This window comes from Taudactylus pleione, unplaced genomic scaffold, assembly GCF_031769625.1.
Source record: "Taudactylus pleione unplaced genomic scaffold, aTauple2 ptg000135l, whole genome shotgun sequence".
NCBI lineage: Eukaryota > Metazoa > Chordata > Amphibia > Anura > Myobatrachidae > Taudactylus > Taudactylus pleione.
In genome coordinates this window covers 8,008,418-8,031,545 of record NW_028284537.1, presented here as the reverse complement: position 1 = coordinate 8,031,545, position 23,128 = coordinate 8,008,418, and the positions used below count along the sequence as shown (strand labels likewise).

Below are 23,128 nucleotides of genomic sequence, written 5' to 3'. Positions count from 1 at the left end.
CAAATTATGTTTTTATTTTTTGTTGTTTTTTTTTTTATCAACAATGTAGTTTGCATGCTTTGCTAGTCTGGGAGTCATTCATAGAATACTTTTGTACACATTTTTTTTTTTTATAGTTACATTTTTATTTGCATTTACAAATAAGCATTCAAATATCAGAAAATAAATACACAAATATGAATGAAAGTTACATTGATAATAGACAAAACAAAGTCACCAGAATGTGGGAAAGCCCTTTAAGAGAACCTTTTGAGGACACCAATAATAAATAATAGATGACAAAAACTTGCAGTTAGTTACAGCTTCAGGATGCTCTTTGTATTGCATCAATATGCATTGTAAGTTTGGTGAATGACTTCATCTGTCACAGCTATTTTATATTACATTTAAATATCAGAAATTAAATATAAAAATATGGATGGAAAAAAATAAAAATAAAGGGAGGGAAGGAATGATTTTGTCCTGGGTCAAAAGAGAAAAAAATATTTTTTGTCCCTTATGTACACATTTTATATATAGGTTAATTAATCTCTTTTATAAGGGAGAAAAACTATTTTTTTCTGGCAATAGTGGGTGGTTTCACCCAGGCCCGGCGACAGGGGGGGGACAAGGGGCACAGCTGTGACGGGCCCCGAGGTTGTAGGGGGCCCAGGAAGGGCCCACACATAATACTTCTCTTGATCGCTGCCTGTACTGCTGCATGATCAGGGGGGCACAGCAGGCAGGTAGCGGCCGGGTCCGTATGGGCAGTCTGTGAAGTAATGTAGCTTTATTGCCCCGGCGGTGGCCAGTGTAATAAAGTTTTTATTTTTGTTTATCGTGGTGCAGCGCGTGACGTCGTGACATCGTAATGGCACTGCTAGCAGACAGAGGAGCCGCGGCATGGTAAGTGTTGGTGCTGCACTGTGGGGAGCTGGTTGGTTACCGAAGGGACACTGACGGAGCTGGCCACGGGAGGGACACTCACTGGGGGCTGGGCACCGGAGGGACACTCACAGGGGGCTGGGCACCGGAGGGACACTCACAGGGGGCTGGCCACCGGAGAGACACTCACAGGGGACTGGCCACCGGAGAGACACTCACAGGGGGCTGGCCACCGGAGGGACACTCACAGGGGGCTGGCCACCGGAGAGACACTCACAGGGAGCTGGCCACCGGAGAGACACTCACAGGGGGCTGGCCACCGGTGAGACACTCACAGGGGGATGGCCACCGGAGGGACACTCGCAGGGGGCTGGCCACCGGAGGGACACTCGCAGGGGGCTGGCCACCGGAGAGACACTCACAGGGGGCTGGCCACCGGAGGGGCACTCGCAGTGGGCTGGCCACCGGAGAGACACTCACAGGGGGCTGGCCACCGGAGGGGCACTCGCAGGGGGCTAGCCACCGGAAGGACTCACAGGGGGCTGGCTGCAGGGAAGCGGGGATGGGGGGCCCCTAACAAATGTGTATTGTCGGTCCTGGTTTCACCACAGCTTCAGTAGGATTTTTCCTTTTTTCTAATTAAAGACCCCAGGCAGGGTGACCACTATCACTGTGTCTCTCTGGCAAAAGCCTATTTAATTTTGACTGTAGCCAAACACACCATGCAAGTACCACTGCTGTCCTCCTAATGTTTTTTTTCTAAGATACAGTAAGTGTATACAAAAATATATATTCTTCTATACATTTTTTTTTAACAGGTCATGCACTTGCAAAGGCTTCCAGGACTGGATTGCGAAACAGTAAGATGACTCTTTCCAATGCCAGCCCGTATCTTTGGGGAGCTGAATATCACTTTGCTGCCATGCCAATGTTTTCTAAGCGGGTGAAAAGGATTTTACTTAGTTTAGAGTTACTGTAATTATGTTCTGAGGTAATGGGTTTCATTGCAACCAACAACCAATCTGTGTGGAGTTTGTATGCTACCCCTAGTGTTAGCATTGATTTCATGCATCAATCCAAAAATATACTGGAAGGGTAATTGCTTTCTGATACAAAAAAAAATAAAAAATCATAGTGTATACTGTATACATGTGGTAGAAAATATAGATTGTAATCTCCACTGCGGCAGGGACTGATGTCAATGACTGAAATATTCTCTTTAAAGTGCTGCATAATATATGGATGCTATATAAATAACTGCGATCTAATGACTTATACGTGTAGTGACTGTCAGGTACAGTAAGTACCTTCACTATTTCCAGTCTGGTCACTGCAGGCAGCACAAAATCTACACTAATGCCCCCCATACATAAGTGATGAATTGCCGCAATTCTCCGATCTCGGGGCATCGGGACCGGGGAAATCCAACATGTGAATTTCCCTGATTCGCCAATCTCGACCAAAATATGATCAGGATTGTCAAATCTGGGATTTTTAACATGAGGAAATTTCCCTAACATTGATGGGCGCCGATCACCATTTCCCATCGGTGCACCTAGTCGGTTTGGGGAATCGAGGAAATGTCTGCCTGATGTATGTGGCCCTTAACCCGCATTCACACACAGGGTGAGATGTATCAAGCCTTGGAGAGAGATAAAGTGGAGGGAGAAAAAGTACCAACCAATCAGCTCCTAATTGTCATTTTTCAAGCACAGACTGTTAAATAATTCAATTCAGCACGGATTGCCGCGTGGGGGGTTTCACGCCCGTAGATATTCAATTAATCCCATGCAGTAAAACCATGGGTTAACGAGTGCTAACACATAGATTTCGTGCAACATTCGCAATCAGTTAATTATTAAGAAAATAACCCAAAACCTTTGAGTTTAGAAAAACATTCTGCCCCTGGGCAGTCTATGATACCGTATAATACCAGTGTGTGGCACACTGCTTTGTGGGGGAGGCCAATATGAAAGACTTACATACATATACTAACTGATAAAAACTGGGTATAGAACCCTGGTCACATGAGCTAACATTCCAGAAATAAACAAGCATGGGTTCCAACCCACATATTTTGGCAGGTATTAATCTTCTCAAACAGTCAGAGATTGACATCAAAGTAATTAGCAGCATCATTAGTGGGTGCATTAAATGTGACAAGTGCAGAATTATTCTATATATGTCATGATAATTCATGTCCCCAACAAATCGCCAATAATTGCTCTCATATTAACCCCTGCCCCTGTTCGGCAAGAGTGATACATTGCCAAAAAAACTCCAGGACAGAGGTTAGAAAGATTTTCCCTATAAATTATATGAACTAACCTTGAAAAATGCTGAAAAGTAATGATGCCAGTAGTAGGTGCATTCTTCACGTATTGTAGAGCAGACCTTGGGTCTACAATTCTCAGTTACATGCAGTAATTATACCAATGGTTTGGTATATAAAGTGAGACACTCCTTTTCCAGTGAAACTCTATACACTATGCAGTTTGTTTTGGATTCACACATAACAATGAACAGCAAAACACTTTGGAAAATATTGCTAAATATACTTATTTGCCAATGTGTTTCCTGATCACAGCAGCTTTCAAAGTAACTCATCCCTGACACAACAAACGTCTCCCTCTGTAGTATAAAGTATTTACAGAAGCCCAGGTTTGTTACAATATAGGTGTGTGTTACATACCACAGTGTCCCTGCAAATTCTACATCTCTGATTGGCTACAAGTTGTTCTAGTCTTCATCTCCTGTATATCTGTTGGTAACCAGGGGGTCGATTTACTAAGCCTTGAATGGAGATAAAGTGGACGGAGATAAAGTACCAACCAACCAGCTCCTAACTGTCAGTTTTCGAACACAGCCTGTGACATGGCAGTTAGGAGCTGATTGGATGGGACTTTATCTCTGTTCACTTTATCTCTATCCAAAGCTTAGTAAATAGACCCCCAGGTTTGGTATGACTATGAATGCAATAGGTGATCTGATCCTAGTCAATCATACTTTAAAAAAAAAATTATAGTTAAAAATACTATCACAGGGGATGTGAATAAGGAGCTCTATTGAGTAGACACATTCTCGCTAAGCTTCGGGTTTCCGGGGCAGATTTATCAAACTTTTTAAGGAGGACAAGGAAGCAACCATTCGGATTCTAGCTATTATTTATCTGGTATATTCTATAAAATGATAGCTAGAATCTGATTGGTTGATATTGGAAACACATCCACTTGTCCTCTTTAGAAGGTTTGATAAATCTCCTCCTCTATCTTAAAATCTCTCACCATTGTTGACTCCCTCTTCAAAAAAAAAGTGCCCAGCTGTTGATTTTTGCCTCCTCCTAACATCATGGATACAAAAATGTATTTTAAGTTCAGGTAGAAGAGAAACAGCATCACAACCAGGCTGTGTAGGTTTGCCTAGGCCTCAATGGCTCCAGAATCAAAGTAACACCTCATCAGTGAGCACTAAGTTTCTGTGTTCAGTTTATCAACTAAGCTTTCAGGCCAAGATGGTCCAGCCATCAGGTCCACCCCTGAACTCAGCAATGCACCAACCTGATTATTGAGCTGAGATTCCCGCTTGTTGGACAGCACAGACCGGAAGGGCAGCATGGATGGTGTAATGATTAGCATGACTACCTCACAGCACTGAGGTGTTCGATTCCCACCAAGGCCCTAACTGAGTGGAGCTTCTATGTTCTCCTCCTGCTTACATGCATTTCCTTCGGGTGCTCCGGTTCTCTCCCACAATTCAGAAATATACTGATAGGTTAATTGGCTTCTGACAAAAATTAACCCTAGTGTATGTGTGTGTAAATGTGGTAGGAAATATAAATTGTAAGCTACACTGGGGCAAAGACTGATGTGAATGGCCAAATATTCTCAGTAAAGCGCCGCAGACTATGGGCTTGATTCGGCAAGGATCGCTATTCTGCTAGAACGCACACAACGCAGTTGCTATTATTAGTGGTGAAATGCAAATGTTTGCAATCGCATTGCGATCACTTCCCCTTACATACTTCCGTATACTTGGGCAACATAGCAAAATAATCGGTAACATCGGACCCATATGCACAGTTAAGGCAGGTCAGACCTCACTCAGGAATGCTAACTTCAGGTCACGCTATGAGGCCTCATGCTGTGTATGGAATTGCAATGGATAATTTATGCACGCCCCTGCAACGCCATCCCAATGCACTGGCACGCCTGCGTTCGCCCGACTAACCCCCCCGTCACCACCCACAAACGGCACTTCCTGTCAATCACTGCGCTCGGGGTCTGCGCAGCCTCTGCAAACGCAGTTCCCATCGCAATTGCTAGTTCACGCACGCGCACTGCGATGCATACGCATGCACAATGCAAATTAATCGACCGATTGCGTGCGTCTATGCAACTGCGATCCTTGCTGAATCAGGCCCTAAAAACTGTCATTATTTATTTAATGACTGTTAATAAATAAAAAAATTTAAAAAATAAAATAAAATAATGACAACATCACCTTCAGTGAGCGACAGGACTCACTTAACCTGATTCAAGTCTATCCCATGTTCCACCACCTCTGTCGGGTGGTTTTGTCATATCTTTGAGGAAACCCACCTGCAGTGGTTTCCTGAGTCATAGTCAAGTCAGTCAAGTAGTAACCATTAGCAACCATGAGGGATTTCTTGAGTCAAAAACTAACAGCCGTTTAAAAGCTACACAGACCTCTATCTTATCATAGTATCTTGCCTTACACATCTTTTGTTACTTTCATTCCAAGCATGCAGTTACTGAAGATACTTCATATTGGACTTATATTCATTGCTCTGCTGCCATCTTCTGGATATTCAACAAATAACAACTATCAACACATTATTGGAAATAGATTTTCCACCCTCTTGTGGCAGCATTTGAAACTACAGAAGGATTGATTCTTTATAAAGTTATGAACCACCAAGCATATTGATTATGATCTAAAAGCCCCTATCTACCCTCTTGGCCTCAAGATGTGCCGTAATCTACAGAACCTTTCATGAAATATCCCACTCGAACCAAGCAACTTTCCTACAGAATGCCTAACTCGTTCAGGGCCTAATTCAGACCCGCTCGCGAGCGCTGAGCGCTCGCAAGCGGGTCGATGTTGCCAAAGTGCATGCGCACGAGGGAGCCGGCTCTGTCGTGCACATGTGCGAGACCCGAATAACGACGGCCAAGCCGTCGTTATGGGTCTCGCACCAAAGGGGGCGTGCTGTTGATGGTGATTAACAGCACGCCCCCTTTGGTGGGCGTACCTGGGGCGTGGCTGCCCAGACGGAGGCGTTCCCATGGGAACGCTTACCGTCTGGGGCCGGCCCCACTGACATCACTAGTGATGTCAGTGGGAGTGCTTTTGGCTCTGATAGAGCCAAAAGCACTCCAGGGCTTGCGTCAGCGAGACCCTACCGCAAAGGGGCTCGTTGCAAGCCCGAAGGTCACGATTGTCTTGACCATCGCGACCATCATTTTGGCCGCTCGCTGTAGCTGTGGGTGGTCACCCACAGCTATGCGAGCGGCCTGGAGGCAGCTCCAAAAGGTAGGAGGGACGGCCCTGATTCAGAACGAGCGCTTTGTCAGAGCGTCCGGCTCTGAACAGGGCCACAGTACTTATCCAAAAAGAAAGCACCTACTGAGGACAAAGCCAGTAGAGGAGCTGTCAGACAGATTGAGAAGATGATCACCTAACCGTTATAACACATAGGAATTTCCAATACCTTCCTAAAGGGATGAAAGACATGAAGAAATCTGTACAAGCTGAAGTCCAGAAAGTTTTACACTCATGTACTAAGCCTTGGAGAAAGGGTAAAGTGCATGTAGATAAAGTGCCAATCAATCAGCTCCGAAGTGTCATTTTAGATACTGCGTTTAATGACAGTTGGGAGCTGATTGGTTGGAACTTTGGCCCTCATTCAGAGCCACTCGCAAACAGCAGTACGCTCGTTGCGTTCCGATGTTGACTAACCGCGCATGCGTCGGTGTTACACTGCGCATGTGCGTACGGCAGATTGCCAGCTTTTTTTCTCTCGTTCCTAAAATAGCGTACAGGAAGTGACATGTCAAATGTGATTGACAGAACAGGGCGTTTTTGGGTGTTGACGGGGGTGGAGATGGAAAAACGCAGGCGTGGCGATGCGTTTTTGGGGCGTACATACATTAGCAGATGCGAACGTCAAATGTGTTCGGACCGTCACATACGTCACTGGAACATCCTCTTTCCCTTCAAAATGCTCGCACAGTTTAGGGTCTGGATTACTCGACCACATTGGCGATGGCCTTCTCCTCCGTCCCGGGACTCCATGATGTTGCAGCGATTAATCACGGGTGGTCACAAAAGCAATTAGTGTTGTATTGAAAACCGGCTTGGTATGTGTTTGGAAAGCAGTTTATTGGGATAGCACAAAACCGTACGCAGGTGGAAATCATACCTGCTAATGTCAGGATTACACAATCAATTGGCGTACATTTTTTGGGTTTTTTTTTGGCCTCAATTTGTTGTTTATGGCCTATTGTGACAATAATGTCATCATGTTTTAATTAGCTCCCCTTTTTTTTTTTAATGTGGAATTTGCATCGTTATGTCATTTTTTAAACGTTCCTTCAAGAGGCCTTTTTTTTATACAAATGAAATGGTTTTTTGTGTCCTTTTTTGCCTTTAGGGCCAGGATTAAATGTAACCCATTTGTACAATAATGTCACAATACAATGTCAGATTTTTATCATAAATTTATTGTTTAAACACAAACCAATTGGCATAATATTTTTTTTTTTTTTTCTGCCAAAGATACTTTTTATCAAAAATAAATAATCAATAACTGATAACATAAACGTACAAAAATAACTTAAAAACATTTCACAAGAAAGGAGAGGGAAGTTTTGACCAGAAAGGAATATGAGCCAAGCACAGAAGGAGTGTGGGAAAAGTCGCCATTGCTGTCACCGTTTTTTCGCCCGTTTGGATGGGGGAGGGTGGGCGCCAGACCGGGTCCGGGATGCCATCGGGCTGGCCTGTCCAGAGGCAGATGTTGTGGCCTCTGGACTAGGCACAGGGCTAGGCACATTTGGAGGATTGGCTGATGTTGTGCCAGAGGTGGAGGATCCTGATGTTCCGGCAGGAAGGGAGGTCGGCTCCACCATGTGCTGGCGAACGAGCTGCTCCAGGGCATCGGCGATGCGGATGTTGGCCCTGGTATTTTCCGCCAGGGCCTGACCAATGGTCACGTTGGCCGCAGCATTTTGCTCCAGGGCCTCAGCCACCCGTATCAGACTGGCGTCCATCCTCTGCAGAATCTCTGTATGGAAATCCGATTTGAAATTGAGTTCTGTGAGGAGGCCCACTGCCTGCGAGGGGGCACGCCCTGGACTGGCTTCTGCAGGGTCCTCAGCCGGATGTACTGGTTCCTCCCCTGCAGAGCCAGCAGAAATTCTGCGGCCAAGGCTTCCCTCTGGAGCAGACTCATCCGCCTGTGTCTCTGTTTGAAAAATGAGAAAAGAGTCACATTAGAATCTACATATTGGCACAATAGCATTTCAGAGTTGGTGACATCACAATACTTACCTGGGCCAACATGAGGAGCCGCAAAGTCTGGCATGTCCGTATCCATGTTGGACACGCCAAACACCTCCACAGGCTGCACACACCCCTGTGCCAGCTCTTCTAAATCCGTCAACTCCAATGACACAGGGGTGGGACCCCCACCTGTCCCCCTTGCATGCCTAGCCCTGTCCGCGAGTTTTTGCTTTAGGCGATATTTGAAGTCGCCCCATCTGTGGGGAAAAATGGAAGCCATTATCCTTTGGTTTAAAATGGGGTTTGTTTTTAGGGGGGGCAAGGGTTTACTTACCGCCGTTTGACATCCCGGGCTAGACGGACATAATCACCCACTCTATTGACAGCAACGGCTACCTCTTCCCACATTCTCCACTTCTGGCTTAGACTCATATTCCTGTCTGCCTGTGGCAGGATGTCCACACACTTCTGGATCAAAACCTCCATCTCCTTTCTTGTGAAATGTGGCTGCCTTTTTTTTTTGGCTGCTTTGGCCAGAATACTGGGCCCAGCAGCCTCTTCCATGTCATCCTCCTCACCTATTTGTGTAAATTTACAGAATTCACAAAATCACAACTTGCCTAATCTTATGTTTCAAATTAATCGTTGATAGAAAATGCATGAAAGACTTACCGCCTGACTCTTGTGCATTTTTTCCCTGGTCTGTCGCCATGTCTGAGGTCCAAACAAGAAATACACCAGAATTTGAATGTGTTTTCGTGACGTATTTATACATGCGTCCTTATTTTGCGGCCGCATCATTGATTGTGCGGCCCTATGATCCCTCCTTAATTTGTGCGGGAAACGAAACACTATTTATGGCTTGGTGTGTCTCAAGTCGAGGTGGCGTTTTTGGATTGTTGGAGGTTATCTTGGCTGGAGTTTATTGATTGCGTAGAAAGGAGTTGGAGGTTGGAGATTCGTTTGTTGGTTAGATTTGCGTTTTTTTTTCCGTTATCTTTGTTGGTTTATATTTTTGGGACCTCGTTTGTTGATTTGGTAAGTTTTGTGAAGTCTAACTTTTGTTCAATTGTTGTTTCATTGTGTTTCGTATATTTTGTAATTTTTGGATCCCTAATTTCTTCTATTTTAGATTTTGTTTATTTTCGACCCCAAAGACCTTTTGATTTTGCATCTTAGATATTTGCTCTTGGTAAGTCCATTTTTTATCTTGTATTAGCGAACTAATTAGCGCATTTTTAGTAGTTACTCTTGTGACTTGTATTAGCGAACTAATTAGCGCATTTTTAGTAGTTACTCTTGTGACTTGTATTAGCGAACTAATTAGCGCATTTTTAGTAGTTACTCTTGTGACTTGTATTAGCGAACTAATTAGCGCATTTTTAGTAGTTACTCTTGTGACTTGTATTAGCGAACTAATTAGCGCATTTTAAACAGCTTAATAATCATTCTAACTTTTTGGTGGTTTAGCTTTCGCTTTTTGAGCCAACATTTCGACCCGTTTTGATGTACTGTGTTAAATGTCGCTTTGAGGTTTTGCTAAATGGGTGTTTGGCATATTTGAACTTTGGTCTAGCACAAAATGTATAAACAAAAATGCACAGAGTGAAATGTGTCAAGTAATTTTGTTGTTTATTTTCAGTTTGGACGTATCATGACAATACCCCGGCATGTAAGCAGCAATGGATGGTATCATCAAGCTAAGTTGTTTTAATATAGTTTTGGGGTGGGTCAAAAGCCTTACTTTGAAATCTTTGAATTTCAGGTTGATCTGGGGCGGATTGTTCTGGCCATGCTCCCGGAAGCCGACCAACCTCAATCTCATCCCAGGCGTAGGCATCGTAGGCATGCAAGGCCCCAGATATTTCGAACACGTGTCACCCTTTTTGGAATGCCCGATGATGAGGTTTTAAGACGCTACCGTCTACCTCCCAAAATCATCATAGACACTCTCTCATTAATAGAAAGTGATCTTGAGCGGCAAATTGACAGTCCAACAGCAATACCACCACTGACGCAATTTATGGCGGTGTTACATTTCTGTGCCTCAGGATCGTTTCAAACAACGGTGGGAATAGTGGTGGGCATCTCCCAATCCTCCTTTTCCCGGATCCTGAGGGCAGTGATGGAGGCACTTTTCAAGCACCTCCATCATTTTATTCAAATGCCTTTGGATATGGGTGCCCTTAGTGTGGCCAAGGCCAATTTTTACCAAATAGCTGGCTTCCCACACATCATAGGGGTTGTGGATGGTACTCACATACCACTTCAGCCTCCAGCACGGCTGGAGGCAATATTTAGAAACAGGAAACACTATCACTCCCTGAATGTAATGGTGGTATGTGATGCCTCCCTCCAGATCCTGTCCCTGAATGCTAAGTTACCAGGAAGTGCACATGACTCCTTCGTCATCCGGCAATCAGGGATATGGCAGAAATTAACCAACCTACAAGCTGGTGATGCATGGCTTCTGGGTAAGTGGAGACCTTTAGTACATAACAATGTTAAGCTTGATACACAGTGTTCCTGATGTTGTCTCTTATTTTTCACAGGAGACAGTGGATACCCTTGCATGTCCTGGCTGCTCACTCCTTATTTGGCTCCCACACCAGGCCCACAAAGTGAGTATAATTCCGCACTTACAGCCACCAGGCAAGTGGTGGAGCGCTGTATCGGCCTTTTAAAAGGCCGATTCAGATGCCTCCACCGCTCTGGTGGCGAGCTCATGTATTTGCCGGATATGGTGTCGAAAATTGTGGTCCTGTGTGGGATATTTCACAACATCGCCATAAGGAGTGGTGTCCCAATGCAGCCAGAGGATGCCTTACCTGAGGATGGCCCCCCCGAGGTTGGTCGGAGGTCAGTATGTGGGGGGGCCATACGCGATGATGTGGTGGCCAGATTTTTTAGGTAAGTTTGACCCAAACTACAGTGTTTATACCTAATGTGTTTGTGTTTGTTTGCGAACATCTAATTTATTTTTTTTTTTTTCACCATCTTCTGTTTGTTCACATAATCTTTGCCACTCCAACGCTCACTACTTCCTGCTACCCTTACCAAACCTGGATCTGGTGATTTTGGCCATATATTCTGGAACCCATATCGCAACGCCATGTTTGTGGAATCATGTTGGCATGGTCCTTCGTCAACCAGTTCTTGATTGTTTTTTTTAATTAAATATTTTATTTGTATGTGTTGTATTTGAGATTATCACTGTTTTTTTGGGGGGGACTGACCACTTTGATTTCTCATTTATGTTGTGAATAAATGTTTGGAGAGTGAAATGGTCTTCCTTTTTTTGGACGTTAACAGCAAGTGTAACCAGGTTAACACACCTTACATTTGACTAAGGGGTAATCCAGTACTGACACCAGTTGATGTAAACTGAAATATGTTTGCAGGTTCCCAACCCACACCAAAAGGAAGCCTGTCCAAACCTTTGGATTTTGAAGATTGGCCTAAGCAGCTTGCACACCAACTAGGAACCTGTAAAATGTCGAAATATCTAATTGACACTACACCCAAAAAGGGAAATGACATTGTTACTGTTATGTGTTTCTTGTGGCTGTTTAACATACAAATACAAAATACAATCTAACTTTTAAAAAAGGGAAATCCTTGCAGGAACAGTCTACTTATGTCAGGGAAAACTATTTTTGTTTTTGAAAAAAAGAATGAGCCAGAACGTATATTAGAACTACAAAATTTATTTACAAAACGAAAATAAACAAAAAAAACTACTGGCGAAGGATGCCAGACAGCCGGTCAAGGCCCACAAGAATGCCAATGACATGTTGGCGCATCTGGCCAACACAATCGTCCACCTCTTGTCGACGCCTCTGTTCCTCTGTGGGTGAGAAAAGTGTGTGGATTAATAAAACAATAGGGAATCCACATTAAAAAAACAAAAACACAACGAAATCACTCCTAAACCGAAAAAAAAAAAAAAAAAACCAAAAGGGGGTGCTGCCAAAAATACAAGGCCTATGTACAAATTCACACAGGTGTGATATGTGTATGTTGAAATCAGCAGGAAGAGGTAAAGGCAAACTGCTAAATCACCAAAAGTAAACCAAACAAGCACGAATAAAGGCACGACACATGATTACATACAAACAGTTTGTGGTTAAAAAAAATGAGAAAGAAAAACATACTGGGAGCCAAAACGGGAGCTCCGGAAGTCCCTCCATGTTCCTCCTCGGAGGAGCCTTCATTCCCCAAAGAACGGGGAGGGGTAATGATGGACTCCGGGGAGGGGGTAATTGGAAGAGGGGTGGGTGGAGGAGAGGGGGAAGTGGGACGGAGGGGAAGGAGGCCCGACAGTTCCGGGAGAGGGTCTTGGAAGGCTGGGGAGGAGTGGGGTATAGGGGAAATATTTGGGGTGGAGTGTTGGCTGGGGGTTGGGGATAGTGGCCGGGAACGCCGTCTGGCCGGACGGTGACGGCGTAGTCTTGGCTGTCCTCCTAAAATATGTCAAACAAATTGAGGTTAGTTTCTGGGCAAATCCGGGGCCCAAATAAAAAAAAAAAAACCACCAAAAAAAACCATGCAAATAGGAGTAGAATGAAAAAAACAGAAATAGAGGGAAAACAAGCACACGCTGATATGAGGACAAATAATTAATAGGACAGACAGGAAAACATGCACACGCAGATATGAGGACAAATAATTAATAGGACAGACAGGAAAACATGCACACGCAGATATGAGGACAAATAATTAATAGGACAGACAGGAAAACATGCACACGCAGATATGAGGACAAATAATTAATAGGACAGACAGGAAAACATGCACACGCAGATATGAGGACAAATAATTAATAGGACAGACAGGAAAACATGCACACGCAGATATGAGGACAAATAATTAATAGGACAGACAGGAAAACATGCACACGCAGATATGAGGACAAATAATTAATAGGACAGACAGGAAAACATGCACACGCAGATATGAGGACAAATAATTAATAGGACAGACAGGAAAACATGCACACGCAGATATGAGGACAAATAATTAATAGGACAGACAGGAAAACATGCACACGCAGTTTGCCCCACAAACACAAACATGAAAACCACAATACATAACCCTTACTTTCAAGGATCTGCATGCGAAAGCATGCCAGCAAGCGGGGCGTTCGCCGTTGCAGGTCTGACCACCTGCGCTCCAGCTGCCCGATGTTGCGGCGTGAACCCAAGGACCGCAGGCGGGACCGTGCCTCCGCATACGTGGAGCGCTTCTGCCGGTTGGTGATGGGTGGAGGCTGGCTGGTGATACGGCGATCCATCACCTCCGTAAGCACCAGCAGCTCGCGCCTGGTGAATGCGGAGGCTCTCATGATGGCAATGGAGTTTTTCATACAAAACATTTTTGCTAAAGTGTGCAAAAAATTTCTGATTGGCTAATGTATTTTGGAAATTAACAGGAGCAATTTTATTGGTTAGTGTATGAGTCATGTGTTCAACAGGGCCAGAAATCTCTGGAGAGTTATGATAGGCTTGATGCAGTGACATGCGTTTGCAAATTTAAATAAAGAAATGAACCCCGGAAAATATGCGGGGATCCACAGCAATAGAACAATTGTTTAATTGTGGTTCACATGTTTTTTGAACAATAAAAGCGAATGTTCCATCCGTACGTATTCTGCGGGTAAACACAAACACGGACAAGAGTAAAGTTTCTTGCATTGTGTTGAAAAAAAAAAACAATTAAGCTAATTGATACATTGATTGGCATGATACGATTGAGGGAGGTAGGCAGAATAAAGGAGCAGGTAATCGACATCTGACAAGGCCACTTCCGGTTTCACTTGTGCGTGCGTTCCCTTCAAGCCATTTCGGGGATGTACGCTCGCTATTTCGCACGCTCGTTAGTTAGAGGAGGGGTCGCCTGAGTTTAGGGAGGAATTTTAGATGCGAACGAAAATACGAGCGAGCCATTGAATTTAAATAATTTTGTACGTACGCCTAACGTACGTGCGCCCGCTTGCGAGTGGGTCTGAATGAGGGCCTTTATCCTTCTCCACTCTCTCTCTTTCCAAGGCTTAATACACCTACCCCTATGAAAGAGGCCATCACAGTAATAGAAGGGAGATCAGATCAAGTGAAACAAATGAAGCAGTAGATGAAGTAGCAGCATGCTAACAATCAGTTCAGTTTTTCAAGAAATGTGACAAGACATTGCCCAGTTCCGAGGCCCCGGCTCTCTTTTCCAAAACTGGACATTCACCAGAGGAGGATCACCTTGCTGACACAAACCAATTATTCTATTAAAAGGACAATGGGAAATTCACAAAGTAAAGATGTATTATTTATTATATTTTCTTAAATAACAGGGATAATAATATCTGTATGTTTATTGTGGCTATGTTATTTATATATTTATTTCATGCATTCATTCTTTGCTACGTGCATGCTGTCACTTGTTGTGCCACAAGGCGACATCATAATTGGTGTCTTCATCAGTAAATTCTCCTGTTTTTTGGGGGATACCCTTAAATATTAAGTAAAATGTACCATGGAGGCTTCTGTTATTTAATACATCCCGGTGCTATCATCGCATACTGCAATGCGATCATGGGCACTAATATTGGGTCCAGATCAGACTGCAGTATGTGATTATTGATAAATGGGCCCCTTAAGGTGGGTACACACTGGGATGATATATCTGCAGATCGAGTGATCTGCAGATGATGGTTGATCATACACACTGAACGACCATCATCTGTCTCTTTCGCCGCGGTCCGCTGACCGGGGGTAGGTTGGGGGCGTGTCCTCCCCGTCCCCGCGGCCTATGCTGCATGTGCACCGGTGGCTGGCAGACCGCCCCCATACACACTGGCTGATGGACAGATATATCTGCAGATATATCTGTCCATCGGCTGTGCAGTAGAGCCGATGCGATATGTCTGTGAACTACGTAGTTTACAGACATATCGCTGGTACACACTGGCTGACGGGCACCCAATATATTGACCTATCAATTGATCGGCCAATATATCTGTCAGTGTGTACCCAGCATTAGAGTCCAAGACCAATAACATGCTGACTGGGCCCTAGAACAATGGACCATTGTCAAATGAGTAATCACATACATCCCAGACCAATAGAATTCTCTGTATTGTGGATGAGAGGGTTTCATATGTAAACGCTTAAGAAAAATCACACTTGTCTACTCACCCTCATTGTCAGGGGGACTCCCTGAAGAATCTAGCAATCTCCCTGATTGCACCCTACCCAATTATGTAGCTGTTATATACTTCGGAAAAAAAGAAATCAGGGCTATATACATTCAAATGGGATGATCAGTGTAATTTACCTGCATTGGCTATAATGCACAATTATCGCTATGGCTACATGTATTTTCATATAAGGGTTGTATTGGCTGCTTATATGGAACACCTTGTAATACACAATGCATGGGCAGGACCTGAAAAGTATCAGTGTGTTTTCATTAACAAGTATATCTTACTAACTGCTTTGGGGCTCGTTTACAGTTGGATGTAAGTCAGTGTTATGACACGCCTCTCAGATATAGCTGTACACGCCTCTCAGATATAGCTGTACACGCCTCTCAGATATAGCGGCACACGCCTCTCAGATATAGCTGTACACGCCTCTCAGATATAGCTGTACACGCCTCTCAGATATAGCGGCACACGCCTCTCAGATATAGCGGTACATGACTCTCAGATATAGTGGTACACGCCTCTCAGATATAGCGGTACACGCCTCTCAGATATAGCGGTACACGCCTCTGAAATATAGCGGTACATGCCTCTTAGATATAGTGGTACACGCCTCTCAGATATAGCTGTACACGCCTCTCAGATATAGCGGTACACACCTCTCAGATGTAGCGGTACATGCCTCTCAGATATAGCAGTACACGCCTCTCAGATATAGCTGTACACGCTTCTCAGATATAGCTGTACACGCCTCTCAGATATAGCGGTACATGCCTCTGAAATATAGCGGTACACGCCTTTCAGATATAGCTGTACACGCCTTTCAGATATAGCTATACAAACCTCTCAGATGTAGCAGTACACGCCTCTCAGATGTAGCAGTACACGCCTCTCAGATATAGCGGTACATGCCTCTCAGATATAGCGGTACATGCCTCTCAGATGTAGCGGTACACGCCTCTCAGATGTAGCGGTACACGCCTCTCAGATGTAGCGGTACACGCCTCTCAGATGTATCGGTACACGCCTCACAGATATAGCGATACACACCTCTCAGATATAGCGGTACACGCCTCTCAGATATAGCTGTACACGCCTCTCAGATATAGCTGTGCACGCCTCTCAGATATAGCGGTACACGCCTCTCAGATATATCTGTACACGCCTCTCAGATATAGCTGTACACGCCTCCCAGATATAGCAGTACACGCCTCTCAGATATAGTGGTACACGCCTCTCAGATATAGCGGTACACGCCTCTCAGATATAGTTGCATACGCCTCTCAGATATAGCTGTACACGCCTCTCAGATATAGCTGTGCACGCCTCTCAGATATAGCGGTACACGCCTCTCAGATATATCTGTACACGCCTCTCAGATATAGCTGTACACGCCTCCCAGATATAGCGGTACACGCCTCTCAGATATAGCGGTACACGCCTCTCAGATATATCGGTACACGCCTCTCATATATATCTGTACACGCCTCTCAGATATAGCTGTACACGCCTCCCAGATATAGCGGTACACGCCACTCAGATATAGCGGTACACGCCTCTCAGATATAGTTGCATACGCCTCTCAGATAGATCTAGCGGTACACGCCTCTCAGATATAGCTGTACACACCACTCAGATATAGCTGTACACGCCTCTCAGATATAGCGGTACACGCCTCTCAGATATAGCTGTACACGCCTCTCAGATATAGCTGTACACGCCTCTCAGATATAGCGGCACACGCCTCTCAGATATAGCGGCACACGCCTCTCAGATGTAGCGGTACACGCCTCTCAGATGTAGCGGTACAAGCCTCTCAGATGTAGCTGTACACGCCTCTCAGATATAGCTGTACACGCCTCTCAGATATAGCGGTACACGCCTCTGAAATATAGCGGTACACGCCTCTCAGATATAGCTGTACACGCCTCTCAGATATAGCTGTACACGCCTCTCAGATGTAGCAGTACACGCCTCTCAGATGTAGCAGTACACGCCTCTCAGATATAGCGGTACACGCCTCTCAGATATAGCGGTACACGCCTCTCAGATGTAGCGGTACACGCCTCTCAGATGTAGCGGTACACGCCTCTCAGATGTAGCAGTACACGCCTCTCAGATGTAGCTGTACACGCCTCTCAGATATAGCTGTACACGCCTCTCAGATATAGCGGTACACGCCTCTGAAATATAGCGGTACACGCCTCTCAGATGTAGCTGTACACGCCTCTCAGATGTAGCAGTACACGCCTCTCAGATGTAGCAGTACACGCCTCTCAGATATAGCGGTACACGCCTCTCAGATATAGCGGTACACGCCTCTCAGATGTAGCGGTACACGCCTCTCAGATGTAGCGGTACACGCCTCAGATATAGCGATACACGCCTCTCAGATATAGCGGTACACGCCTCTCAGATATAGCTGTACACGCCTCTCAGATATAGCTGTGCACGCCTCTCAGATATAGCGGTACACGCCTCTCAGATATATCTGTACACGCCTCTCAGATATAGCTGTACACGCCTCCCAGATATAGCAGTACATGCCTCTCAGATATAGTGGTACACGCCTCTCAGATATAGCGGTACACGCCTCTCAGATATAGTTGCATACGCCTCTCAGATATAGCTGTACACACCTCTCAGATATAGCTGTGCACGCCTCTCAGATATAGCGGTACACGCCTCTCAGATATATCTGTACACGCCTCTCAGATATAGCTGTACACGCCTCCCAGATATAGCAGTACACGCCTCTCAGATATAGCGGTACACGCCTCTCAGATATAGCGGTACACGCCTCTCAGATATATCTGTACACGCCTCTCAGATATAGCCGTACACGCCTCCCAGATATAGCCGTACACGCCTCTCAGATATAGCGGTACACGCCTCTCAGATATAGCGGTACACGCCTCTCAGATATAGCGGTACACGCCTCTCAGATATAGTTGCATACGCCTCTCAGATATAGCTGTACACGTCTCTCAGATATAGCTGTGCACGCCTCTCAGATATTGCGGTGCACGCCTCTCAGATATATCTGTACACGCCTCTCAGATATAGCTGTACACGCCTCCCCAATATAGCAGTACACGCCTCTCAGATATAGCGGTACACGCCTCTCAGATATAGCGGTACACGCCTCTCAGATATAGCGGTACACGCCTCTCAGATATAGCGGTACATGCCTCTCAGATGTAGGGGTACACGCCTCTCAGATGTATCGGTACACGCCTCTCAGATGTATCGGTACACGCCTCTCAGATATAGCGATACACACCTCTCAGATATAGCTGTACACGCCTCTCAGATATAGCGGTACACGCCTCTCAGATATAGTTGTACACGCCTCTCAGATATAGTTGCATACGCCTCTCAGATATAGCTGTACACGCCTCTCAGATATAGCTGTGCACGCCTCTCAGATATAGCGGTACACGCCTCACAGATATATCTGTACACGCCTCTCAGATATATCTGTACACGCCTCTCAGATATAGCTGTACACGCCTCCCAGATATAGCAGTACACGCCTCTCAGATATAGCGGTACACGCCTCTCAGATGTAGCTGTACACGCCTCTCAGATATAGCGGTACATGCCTCTCAGATATAGTTGTACACGCCTCTCAGATATAGCGGTACATGCCTCTCAGATCTAGCGGTACACGCCTCTCAGATATAGCTGTACACACCACTCAGATATAGCGGTACACGCCTCTCAGATATAGCGGTACACGCCTCTCAGATATAGCGGTACACGCCTCTCAGATATAGCTGTACACGCCTCTCAGATATAGCGGTACATGCCTCTCAGATATAGTTGTACATGCCTCTCAGATATAGCGGTACACGCCTCTCAGATATAGCTGTACACACCTCTCAGATATAGCGGTACACGCCTCTCAGATATAGCGGTACACGCCTCTCAGATATAGCTGCATACGCCTCTCAGATGTAGCTGTACACGCCTCTCAGATATAGCGGTACATGCCTCTCAGATATAGCAGTACACGCCTCCCATATATAGCAGTACATGCCTCTCAGATATAGCAGTACACGCCTCTCAGATATAGCGGTACACGCCTCTCAGATATAGCGGTACACGCCTCTCAGATATAGCTGTGCACGCCTCTCAGATATAGCTGTACACGCCTCTCAGATATAGCTGTACTTTACGCCCACTTTACCCCGCGCTCATAGGTGCTGCTTTCACAATCTCCCTGACATGTTTTTTTAAAAGTAGGCAAGTATGAGTAACATGGAAACTACTCCAGGGCCAAACGCCTCTCCAGCCTCACTTATACCACTTTTACACCAAAAACCCGGGTCCGACCTAGAATTTGGAACATGCTTCCAAACCGGGTCAGACCCAAGGCAGGCCAATTTCATAACCGCGGCGCTGACCTGGACTATTACTGGGTTGGCGCTGTTCACACTGCATGTGGAACTCTTCTGCCGACACAAGGAGATAACATCAGGAAATCCGGATCTCCCCATTCTGTAAATGAGACCCCGGTCGTCCAACCCAGGTTACCCGTTTACACTGTCCCTTAACCCGGGTCCCTCTTGTGTCCAAACCTGGTCGCTACCTCGGTTAGATTCCTTGGTCACTGGACCCGTGTTATATTTTTGGGACCCTTTTCCACTGAGCCACAACCTGAGTAGACCTGGCAATAGCCCAGGTTATTGCAGCAGTGGAAAAGGGGTATAACTCTATCAGGGGTATTCAATATGGGTGCGATAACATCGTTTTTGCGTTAATATCGCAATTATGACGTCATTATCGCAGGTTTTACTTTTACACCCTATTCAATTTCAAAGACTTATCGCAGTTTTGACAAGTCTTTGATAAAAAACGGTGATAACTTTTCACCATTGAATAGGTGTCGAAAAAAAGTGCAGAATTGGGGTTTAGGGGTGCAGGCTTAAAAAAAAATAGCCTGCACCCCTGAGAATTACATTTAAAAAAGAACTGTGTCAAAAAAAGTAAAAAAAAAAATAGGGACACCCCAAAAAAATAATTTAAAATTGGGGTGAAAAAAAAAAAATGGTAGAAAATTATTTAACAATAGGGAAATAGGTTCAGGGCTATTCTGCAAGTATGTGGCAGGTGTTTTCTAGAATAGAATTATAGCGGCAGGTGCACAAATGCAGAATTTTTTAAAACTTACTTTAGGGACTTAAAAATATGCTAGTACCCATTTTCATGTACCCCAAATTTGATGGGACCACTTAAAAAAACGAAAAAAATAACCTAAGTGCTCTTCTGCAACACTTCTTCAATGTCGGGAAAAAAACACCTGCTGCGGCTATTTAAATCCCCGACTTTCAATTAAAGGCTAAAACGGGGGTACCCATGGTGTTCCCCCATTTTTGTACAACTTTAGGGGGGGTCTTACAATTATTTTAAGGAAAAATTCATAACTTTACGCAAATCCAACTTCGGAGTTTCCCGTTTTCGTTAATTTTATATTGAATACGGGGGATAAGCGGGCACGCGCACCAGACTTTAACGCAGGTAAAAACTCCGATATGAAATGTTAACAACCTCTATGTTGCTGTCCTTAGCCACTCGGCCCTCCTTTACTCATAGCTTACTTAAGATTAAGGGAAATAGTAGAAACTGGTTGCTATAAATGTTTTACACAAGTGTTTTATGAACAGTACAAATGTCAGGACCAAGCTTTTCACAAGGATAAGGCCCATTCTGCAGCAAAAACACATAACATATTTTTATAGCACACACATTTAATAGCCTAATACAGAATTCATAACCTATAGGATGGAACTTGATATCTTCCCTCAGAATTCCTTACTGACACATTATACTCCCATACTAATCCGTCATCAACTGCTCTGTCTTCAGAAGTGCAATCACACAAATCACAGGCACTCAGGGTTCCTTTTACATCTATTCTCGCCACCAACAAATTTCATGCACAACACTGAGAAAGACGAAATTTGATTAGCTACCAGATTATTATTGCTCTGCCCGCTCCTCGTAGCCCAAGGGGGCTACTCCGTGAAGCTGTTCCGGGCTCTATGTTTTGTCTCACAGCCTAGGGAAGCCTATCAACCATCAATCCAATTGATGATACAGAGTCCCCCAAAGTTTTTTTTTCTACTTGGCGCCAGGACACGGAGCCTAGCTCCGCCCTTGATGTGACCCACAAAGCACCTCTGATTGCCCCAGTGAGTATTGGATGGTTCCCCTGTCAATGGTTTCATGCCATCGAGGTTAGCCACTAATGGAACCATTGATAGTGACCATCAATGGTTGACCCACCAATGGCTATCCCTATTAGGAGATGTAGTCTGGAAGCCGATGGTCTAAATGCCGACCGCCAGCTTCCAGACTCTCTAATCCCGGCGTGGTACTAATGACAGGCGTCATTAAACTCGACACCTGTCATTAACCATATGCCGGAAGACCGATGCCCGGCATACCGAACGAAGGTAAGCCGGGCGCCGGGCGAGGACAGCCGTGGGGGGAGGATTATGGCTCCCAGGGGGACTTAGGGCTAGGTGCCCCCCTGAGAGGGTTAGATTTAAGCTAGGGGAAGGGGGGGGTTATTCACCCCCGGGGGGAGGTTAGGGTTAGGCACCCCCCTGGGGGACTTAGGTACAGGCAGCGGGGAAGGGGGGGTTAGGTTTAGGCACTTAGAGGGGGGATTAGGGTTTGGCACTTGGGGAGGAGGTTAGGATTAGGCACCCCTAAGGGAGGGTTAGGGATAGGGGGTAGAATTAGGTTAGCGATACTTACCTTAGGAACGATCGGGATCTTCACCCTTGCCGGGCTGCCGCTGTCAGGATTTGAACTGCCGGCCATGCCTACTACACCCCCTATTAGAACTAGGGCTGTGTGATGATTTTCAGAGGGGTGGTAGGAGGACCAATAAGAAGCTGCAGCCAAGGTTATTGTGACCTCTGATTGGTTCTTCCTCCCGCATGTTCATTCTGCAGCCATCTCAAAGTGAAATTTTCACAACTTCCTGTACTTTCAGTGGAGCTGTCACCTATACACAAAAGGGAAGCAACCAACTCATGGGGCGAACCAATATTCAGTGCATGTCGCAGCTAGCTCCTAGTGATTGAAAGGTTGAATAATGTTTCTGGTCACAAAATGGCTGCTTCCTCTCTGGGCAGGTGGCACATTCATTTTTGTGATGTAGAAACTTCTCACATAGCTTCCATTAAGGCATACACTCCCAGAAGTTGCGGGAGGCTCCCAAATTTTCAGGTATCCCCCCACACCTCCAGATGAGTATACGGATCGCACGCATTCCACCCACTTTCTAGTAAAGTGGGCAGGATGGGGAGATAATTCCTGGGAATCACGGCTCCGTATGGGAGGGGCAAGCCTAAATTATGTCTAAATGTGTCATTTAGCCCCGCCCCCTCCTCGTGGTCCCTCGATTCACGGCAGTTTGCTTAACGGGGGCCTAATGATGTAGGAACCCGACCACTCCCCCCGAAGTGCCCGGCTGTGTCTCAGCAAGTATGCATTAAGGCAGTGGTCCCCAACCTGTGCGCCGTGTCACCC

The 23,128-nt window shown here is 45.4% G+C and overlaps 1 protein-coding gene across 1 annotated transcript in view; it reads right to left on the bottom strand.

Annotated features, from left to right (window-relative positions):
* The window catches only part of LOC148522996 (cadherin-related family member 3-like), a 131,196-nt gene that overhangs the window by 98,872 nt on the left and 9,196 nt on the right, over nt 1-23,128 (bottom strand). The window lies entirely within an intron of this gene.